The sequence below is a fragment of the Rhinolophus ferrumequinum genome, chromosome 4 (genome assembly GCF_004115265.2).
Source record: "Rhinolophus ferrumequinum isolate MPI-CBG mRhiFer1 chromosome 4, mRhiFer1_v1.p, whole genome shotgun sequence".
Taxonomy (NCBI): domain Eukaryota; kingdom Metazoa; phylum Chordata; class Mammalia; order Chiroptera; family Rhinolophidae; genus Rhinolophus; species Rhinolophus ferrumequinum.
The window spans coordinates 105,157,651-105,167,274 of NC_046287.1; the positions used below are offsets into that span (position 1 = coordinate 105,157,651).

The following is a 9,624-nucleotide window of genomic DNA, read 5'->3' on the forward strand; positions in this document are numbered from 1 at the left end:
ACCTACAATCAGTTGGCTTCAAATAGTAAAGGAGATTGTCCTTGAAATGTGGGTGGGTCTCATCCAATCAAGCTAAAGGCCTTAAGAACAAAAACTGAGGTTTCCTGGAGAAGAAGGAATCGTGCCTCAAGACTGGGACATCAACTCTTGCCCAAGTTTCCAGCTTCTGGGATGCCCTACCAATTTCTGACTTGCCCCATAATCACAGAGTTGCATGGGCCCGTCTTTAAACTAAATCTCTCTCTCCCTCCACGCCCCATCTCTCCCTCTCCTCCTCTCCATGCGCCTCCCCATCCCTCACCCCCCTTTCCCTCTCCCTTTCCCTTCTCCTCCCCATCCCCGTCCTCATCCACTTCCCTATTCCCACCAATCCTCCTCTTCCCCCGCCCCCTCTCCATCTCCGTCTCCCATCTTTCCTACTTGTTTTGTTTCTTTGGAGAACCCTAATTGCTATACCATATTTCAAATATCTAGACATACAACCATGCTTATTGGATAATATAGCACGAAAAAGCTCTTCATTAGTTTTGGTCATCCTGATTATTGAAGAATATATTCTAACTCCTCTCTCTCTCTCTCTCTCTCTCCTCTCTCTCTCCTCTCTCTCTCCTCTCCCTCTCTCTCTCTCTCTTGAGAAAGAATATGCTTTATTGGGAAGAGAGCACTGCGTACTATGTTCGGAAAGCTACACAGTACACAGGAGGTTTTGCTCATGAAGATCAACTGGAACATCGATTCCAACCTCACCCCTCTAAAGGGTCAGGCACCCCAACCATTTCCTGAAGGCAGCTGTGGTTCACTAGAGATAGAGCCCTCAGGAGTGCGTTCCTGTTTTTTATAAAGACATTTTCTTTAGATGTTTTTGAAGTCTTCATTCTATGTTCTCTCAAGGCCATCAGACCAGCTTCTGTGCAGATTGCCTTGGCATCAGCACCACGGAGGTCATCTTTAGCAGTGATTATCGTCCAGAGTCACGTCATCGACCAGCGTCATTCTGCTTGTGTGGATCTGAAAGATGTGCTTCTTGGTCTTTTCATCAGCAGGGGGAACTCAATCTTCCTGTCAATGCGGCCTGGTCAGGTAGGTGCTGGATCCAAAGGTTCTATTCAGTGGTGTAGCCATGATAACTTGCACATCTCCCCCTTGAATCAAATCCAACTGTGCATGGTTCCAACATTGTTCGCTGAATTTCTGTCTCACCACCAGAATTTGAATCACATCTTTTGGTCCCAATGGCATCAATTTCATCAGTAAACACTATAGGTTGTGCATGTTCTTCAGCAACTTAAAATAATTCCTGAACGAGTTTGGGCCCATCGTCCAGGTACTTCTGAATAAGTTCAGAGCCAACCACTCTCAAGAAAGTTGGCTGAGGTTTGGTTTGCTACTGCTTTGGCTAATAAGGCTTTACCTGTGCCGGGTGGACCATAGAGAATGATGCCTTTAGGGAGCTTTATACCCATATCTTCGTAATATTCAGGACGAGTGATGGGAAGCTCCAGAGATTCCTTAATTTCCTGGATTTGGTTGTCCAATCCCCCAGTGTCAGCATAGGTCTCCTGTGGGGCCTTTTCCACCTTCGTCACTGTGACCGAGGGGTCCGTGTCGTCCAACAGCGACCCTATCACAGCATGCACCTTGTAGTTGAGCAGGACCTAGCAGCCTGGCCCCAGCAAATCCTTGTCTACAAAGGAAAGAATGCTGCTGTAATGTTCTGAGCCCACAGATGTAGACACAGTGACGTGACTGTTATCAATGATCTCGTCCAAGGTTCCTACCGACATCGGGGTCCCCCTAAGATCATCTACCTCTGATCTTTCCTCCTCTTGCTTTTCTTCGAAAGGCTTCATTTGTTCCTGATTTCTAATTCTTCGTCCATGAGAAAATAATCTTTAATTCTAGCTTCATTAATTTTAACTGGCACTGAGTGTGAGGTGTCACAAGTGGCAGTTTGCTGGCAGCATCTGGTCCCTTTGTTTCTTCCTCTCTTTTCCCCACTCTAGTTGGTACGGGAGGTTGATATTTCTTTTTCTTGTCCTTGTCATCCTTCTTGCCACCTCCAGGACATGACCACCACTCTGACTTTGACCCATCTTGATCTTGCTGCTTGCGCCACCACTGCCAAAGTCCTTTCTAACTCTTAGTCACCAGTGTGCTCATTGCCCAGGTAGCCTCCCCTGCTTGCTGTCCTGCTTGATCATGTCCTGGTGGCCAGTCCCCAGTGAGTGTTTCGAGGGCATACTGCCTGCATAGCACTCTTTCTACTTACTGCTCCCTTTTTGTTGGCCTTGTTATGGAGACCAGGAAGTAGATAACTCACAACTAGGGGTGAGGAAGGAGAATTGTGAGAACCATTGCTGTTTTCTTGTTGTGTCTACTTTTGGCCTAAAGGTTGTTTATTGAACTAAATGGCTTTGCAGAGTGAAAGTTTGAAAAGTGCTGGGACATATTCTCTAGGCGTCCTTCCTTTTAAATGAATATGTGTTAATAAAATATGAACCTTGTGGAATTTCTAAGGTAGAACGTACAGTTCACCAGGTTGGAAGTCTTGAGAGACATATGACATAAGAGATGGCTCTTCCTTCTTGTGAAGGCTGTGATGCAGCCCAGCTTGGCGAGGGCATTCCTCACAGCCACACTGAGGGGGTCGGAAGAGAACCGAATGACTGGACCTGTGGGCGTGACACTGGGTTCAGAGGTGATGCGCGCGATGGTCACATGGAGACTCTCAGACGTAACAGCCTTCCCGGAAGGAGCAAGGCTCATGGGTCTGCAGGCTCCCTGTTGCAGATGGGGACAGGGCCCAGTGTCTTAGATCAACCTGTGTCAACCCTCTCTCCAGATGGGGACACTGACACTCTCAACGTTTCCATTGCACATCAAAGAGAATTTGGGGTAAAAGAGCTATACTTTTAAAATAAAGTTAATAAAAATATGATTTTATTTCAAGACATTTTCTTTTCAGTGTCTCTGGTAGATACCTAGTCTGTGAAGTGGGACACACGTTCGGCACAGCTCAAGCCTCCCAGGCTTGTATGTATACACTTCACTGTCTGTCACTTCTTTCTTATCTTCTTGGCTGGCTGTGTGTGCTTCTGGGGTCTGAACTTCCTTCAGCTTCTTTTCCTCTAAACTTTCCTTCATTTGCTTACACATCCCTAGCAAGTGTGTGAGTGACCGAGACTTCAAATTCCTGTCTGGAGAACAGGAGGTAAAACCCATGTCTTATTTCATTTCTCCCTGAAGCTCGTCCAACTTCTGTTAAGTTGAATAAGTGTGGATTTGGCTGATACCAGTTAATAAAGGGAATTTTCCTGGGCCGGATGGGAGTTCTATGGTTAGACAGCCTTGTCTTTAAATCCCAGCCCCACGCTTTACTGCCTTTGTGACCTTAGGCAATCTAATTACTAAAGTCCTCAGTTTTTTAATTGGAAAACAGGACAAATATATCTGTCATGAAGACAGATATAAAGAATAGATATGTAATTATTGGACATTGTTATTGTTAATTGTCACAGACCAGTTATTTGTTTTCCGACAAGAAAACAAATCTATATTATATTTGTTATAAAGAATTTTTACCTATTCCTCCTTTTTAACCTTCTTTCTTTGATTTCATCAGATAAAAGGAATGAAAGCTAATATTGTTATAGTGTTGTCATATGATTTAATCTGAGGAGAAAAAATCTTTTGCAACTTAAATAAAATTAAAGGGTCTTTACCATTTGTGAGTGTCCACCATGGTGACAAAATGCGTGGTCACCATGGCACCTTTATCACTCTCTCCAGCTGAAATTATTACCATATAAAATTAGATATGGCTGCTGCTATGAAAAGTCAGACTATAAGTAAGTGAAGTAACCCTCGATGACAGTGCCTGCGGAATTTGGTATGATTGTGTAGTTCCAAAGTAGAGTAAATGGTAAGGTGACACCCTGCTTAGGTCCCCAAGGAAGCCAGCTTTTGGCTTGGGACATCTGATTCTGAGTTGGGAGGACACTGTTACACAGGCTGTGCCTTGTTCTGTTTTAGTCTCCTGCCTTGTTTCAAGCAAATTTTCTGTCTTTGCATTTTATGGCTGCCTTTGCGGCTGCCTGCTGCTTCCTTAAAGGATACACATGAGTTCTGATGCGTTTATAAAAACTACATTGAATGACTTTATAACAATTATCGTATAGAGTTGATTATAATAATTTTATTTTAGATAATTGTTTTTGAAAAGAGACGATGATTCTTCTATCTTATAACCCACCAGAAATCATGTACCTAAAATAAAACTGTATTGAGAAATAAATGATCCCCAAATTGTGATAGCCATCAGTTTATCCAAGTGGTATAAAGAGTATCCACACTGTATACCAACGTGGAAGTACCGGAGTTCATTTGCAGGAAACTGAAATTCCCTGGAGCAGGATGGTTCCTGGGGACAATGACAGCTCCTTTAGACTGAGGGAGAGTTAGCTGTGTTGATGGAGAGGGCCAGGGCAGGAGAGAAGGTGACAATCAGAGTTAAAGGAGACAGGGAGTGATGTGCAGGGACCATGAACATTGTTAGAAACTGCTAATCACTTGTTTCCGTATTTTCCCTGGTTTCAGAATAATACCCAAATTTTGTGTTCGATAGGAACCTCAGAGCATTGTAAAGTAAAAACATTTTGTAGTCAGGTTTAAAATTTCAAATTAGAATGGGCGTCTTTTCGAGTACATCTTTTCATACATTGGCCGTGCTCAGAAGACACTGTGTTAGGATGGAAAAATGAAATCTGGGTTATCTGTCTGGTGAGCAAAAGGACTGCCAAAGCCTGGTATTCCCCAATGGCATGAAGGCCTTTGTGATGCCCCCTGCAGTAATGGCAGGCTTCCCCACAGGGCACGATGCCTAGCCTGCTGGCATTCTTCTGTGGACCTGACATCTAATTCACTGAATTGAGCACCTTCTGAAGATCCAAAGACTTGGGATCTTGAGCCAAACCTGGTCCTTAGGGTCTGGAGATTGTTTTCTCTGGGCAAAATGTTGACCTCTATTTCTGAGAAAAAAGTCTCCGAAAAACTCTTTGGATGTTGAAATAGCTCTACAAAATAACATTTTGGTGCTGTAAAGTATAAACTAACCAAAAACACATGATTTCCGTTTCCTATAAGTCACAGAAAGTTTGCTTAAGAGAAAAATGCATGGCAAAACACGTCATGGATAGACAGTTTAAGCTTGTAATCTGTTTGCACAAATAGGTCGAGGACTGGGGAAGGTGACGTGCAAATCGTGCATTCAGGGGGAGCCGCTTGGGGTGCATTAGCCTCAGCTCACTTGTGGGGAAAGGCGAGATACCAGGCGTGATGTTGAGTCAATTAAGGTGAGAGAGTGGCCCTTGGTTTCTTTGTCCTTCAGGGGAAGCCTGAGCTAGCTAGTGTGAACTTTTGTTTGCATTGCTCTTTCAGAAAATAAGATCAAGTTATTAAAAATTTCAATTATAAGATTTATTATGGAAATGAATTTTTACTGCTCCTCAAGTGATCTGGCTTGCTGGTCAACCCCTTGCTCATTCACCACTGCTTGCATTAATGGATTGATAAGAGAGATTTACAATCAGCTTTTGTGAGCAGAGCTTCCAAACTGCATGGAGATATTGGGGAACTGCCAGGATTTCAAATAGCCGATGTTTGATGTTCTTGGCAGTGTAATTTGTATTATTGTGAATCAAGATTTTTCTAAAGAAAGGATCATATCAGTGCATTAATGGTATCCAAACGAATTTGGCTTTACTTTCTGGATAAGAACACTTGACTTGCATTTAGGTTGTGAGATTTGTTGGGAATTTCTTGGAATCTTCTTGACTCCCAGGTAAGTGCTCTTTTGCGAAGCTGGGGGGTAAAGGAGTGACGGGTGAGGTATTGAGTATCTTCTCTGTGTCATGCATTGTGCTTTTGAATAGGCTGTCTTTTAAAATACTTACAGGAATCCTTTAAGAAGGCTTCTTAATCTTGACTTTACAGGCGAGAAAACTGAGGCTGGAGAGGTCAGGTCATTTAACCAAGATCAACAGTAGCTATCATTTCCGTCCGGGTTGAGCACTTTTGTTCAGGATTAGGAAATGTGTTGGCTGCATCAATCTCTAGTTTATCAGATTTGCAAAGTTCCCTTGCTGTCTTCTCCAAGACTGACAGCTGGGACGCGAACTGAAGATGCACAAATTAGAAGGCCGAGACCAATCCTTTTTTATAATTAGAAAAATTTCATAGAAACCCAGAGACTTAAACAACATTTCTTCATCATGTGAGCCCTGGTGTTGGTAAAAAGCATGCAGAACATCAGGAAACCTGGCTTCCAATCCAACAGACATGGGCAGCAGTGCAGAAGTGGTCAGTGTGCTAGTTGGTGAAATGGGGCGTTTGAATAAGGTCTCTTGCAGTAACAGTAGCATGAGTAACATCATAACAAATAATAACAAAAGAAGTAAAATAATAAGAGTGAATAACTTAAATGAAGCACAAGCCTTTCTCTTCGTTTGGCACTCACAGGTTAGTATTTATGGGGACACTCTCTTGCTGGTGCCCAGACGCTGTCCTGACCTCATTACTTTCCGGACATCCTAACCCTCATAGGGCAGGTCCAGTTGTCTGTCCACTGACCGGTGGTGACTGTGGTGTGGGTGCCCTTGGAGTCTGGTGGGAATGATGGTGCAGTCTGTGCTCCGTGATGGAAATTTCTCCGAGTGCTGTTTCTAAGAGTTGTGGTGAATTCATCCATGTGGGATGTGGTTGGTTGGGAAACAAGTAATGTCTTTCCCTGAAGGAAGAAAGCTGGAGGGTGTTCATGGGTTAAATTAATGACCCTCTCTAACCAAAATGTGATTTGATAGGCATGGGTTTAGACACTTGTGAGAAACTTATAGTTGAAAACACCGTCTTCACCCATGTTGAGAATCCCGGAGAACTGGTACTCTCCAGTGGTTATGACGCCGAGAGATGGCGGGAGGGAGTCCGTGGCAGACAGCAGCTTTCCGGCTCGCTCGGCTACACTTCATGCTGCATCACGCTGGAAAGGATGCTTTGGGGTGATCTGCCTTTTAACCTTGAAATATTTCCAGTTTTAATACTTTTTTAGATGCATAGTTTGTTTTTAAGGCTAGCTTGGTCAAGTTTTTTCCCCAGAGCAAACAATGCTGTTGAATTGTATGAGAAAACAAAATAATTTGAAAGGGACTCTTTTCACTACCCAAGATTATTTCTCAAAGCCTAAATGCAAATGTGGGCCTTCTGGACCAGGTCCAATAAGCAAAGGCAGGAGGAAGCAAAAGTGACGTTTCTGATGGCGATCACATCCTTGGTTCCTTCGGCAGCATTGCTCTCAGTCTGTTAGTCTGTGGCCAGTATTTCAGTGTCCTGAGGGAGCAAAATTGTAAGTAAGGAGAGGACTTCACCTTACTTTGCCAATCTGTGTAAAATATATATATATATATATATATATATATATATATATATATATCACAGAGATATACATATATACATACATATGCATATATATACATATATATATATATATATATATATATATATATATAGATATATATATGGAGCCCTGTCATAAATGTCATAGCTCTCATACATTGAATCTATTCTCCGAAGGCGAAGCTTTTTAGTCTCTCTCCACCCTACTTCCTTCTTCTTCCCACCCCCCAAAACAAGGCATCTTCAGAGCGGTTTTAACTGTCCCTGATCATAGCCCAAATGATCTCTCTGCCACTCCTATTGTCAGTTCGGCTGCTCGTTTGCACTAACAGCAACTGCCTTGAGACAGTGTAAGTATTTCATTCAACAAATATTAATTGAGTGTCTGCTGTGCGCTGGGCACTGTATGTGGCACCTGTGGCACATTTGGAGGGCTGAGCAAAGCAGAGTTATAATCTATGGGAAAGGCAGACATTGAACATACACTTAAAACTGTCATGACTTTTGGCAGGGGTGGGAGGCATGGTGCCTGAAGAGACAGACAAATCAGAGCGTGTGGATAAAAGACACTTGGCTCATCCAGAAACCTGAGATTTTGCTGCCACCTTGGTATTTGGCCTTGGGCATTTCATGTGATTTACCTGCTCCTTAGCTTCCTTAGCTCTGAAGAGGTATAATTTGATCCCAGGACCTCAATGTTGCTTCTAGATAGACAGTCCTATCGGAGTTAAACAAATTAGTTGGAGAGAAAGTCCTGTCCAACTTGGGGGAAAAGTCTGAATGCTAGGATATTTGAATACAGATTGAACTTCTTCTGCTTTGAGAACATAGATAAGTGGGATTATATGAATAAAGTTGCCTAACATTTGAATAACATTTCAGTTTTTAAAATATTTCCATGCACATGTTTTGTTGCTATGACCGTTTGCTCTGTTGGGAACACCCTGTGCTGTGAACTATGGCTGCATGTGGCAGACGCTCAAGGTGAACAATTGTTGAGTGACTGCAGGAGTGGTGACCAAATAGTTAGTCACGGAATCAGTGATGTGGTACTTATCTCTCTGGGCGAGTACTTAAGGATGTTTACATTTCCCCTCTTAGGTTGTTTTAACATTCTCCCCAATCTTGTTCACTCTGTTAAAAAAAGGATAACATTGGTTTTCTTTATTTTATTTTTATTTTTTGCAAGTTTTTTTTAAAACTTATTTTTAAAATTATAGTTGATATACAATATTATATGAGTTTCAGGTGTACAGCATAGTGGTTAGACATTTATATACCCTGCAAGTGATCACCCCAATAAGTCTAGGACCCACCTGGCACTATACATAATTATTACAATATTTATTGACTATATTCCCTCTGCTGTATTTTACATTCCCCGTGACTATTTTTATCTGGCAATTATCTGGCAGTTGGTACTTCTTAAGCCCTTTACCTTTTTCATTCCCCACCCCTCCCAACTCTCTTACCTCTGGCAACCATCAGTTTGTTCTCTGTATCTATGAGTTTGTTTCTATTTTGTTTGTAAGTTTATTTAGTTTTTTGGATTCCACATATAAGTCAGATCATATGGTATTTACCTTTCTCTGTCTGACTTATTTCACTTTGCGTAATACCCTCTAGGTTCATCCATGTTGTAGCAAATGGTAAGATTTCATTCTTTTTTATGGCCAAGTAATATTCCATTGTATAACACCTACTTTGGTCCATTTATCTTTGGACGCCCAGGTTGCTTCCATATCTTGGCTATTGTAAATAATGCTGCAGTGAATATAGGGGTACATATGTCTTTTTGAACTAGTGTTTCTGTTTTTTAGAATAAATACCCATAAGTGGGATTACCGGGTCACTTCCATTCAGTAGGTTGTCTTTTCATTTGTTGGTGTTTTCCTTTGTGGTGCAAAGACTTTTATTTTGTTGTAGTCCCACTTGTTTATTTTTTGTTTTGTTGCCCTTGTCCAAGGAGACATATCAGAAAAACATATCACTAAGAGCAATGTCAGAGAGTTTACTGCCTATGTTTTCTTCTAGGAGTTTTATGGTTTCAGGTCTTACATTTAAGTCTGTAATCCATTTTGAGTTTATTTTTGTATATGGTGTAAGAAAGTCTTCTAGTTTCATTGTTTTGCATATGTCTGTCAAATTTTCCCAACACCATTTTCCCAACACCATTTA

The 9,624-nt window shown here is 41.9% G+C and overlaps 1 pseudogene; it reads right to left on the reverse strand.

The window, feature by feature from the left end:
- Positions 1-759: 759 nt before the first annotated feature.
- LOC117021239 (26S proteasome regulatory subunit 4-like) lies at positions 760-2,093 on the reverse strand (annotated as a pseudogene).
- Between the last annotated feature and the right edge of the window lie 7,531 nt (positions 2,094-9,624).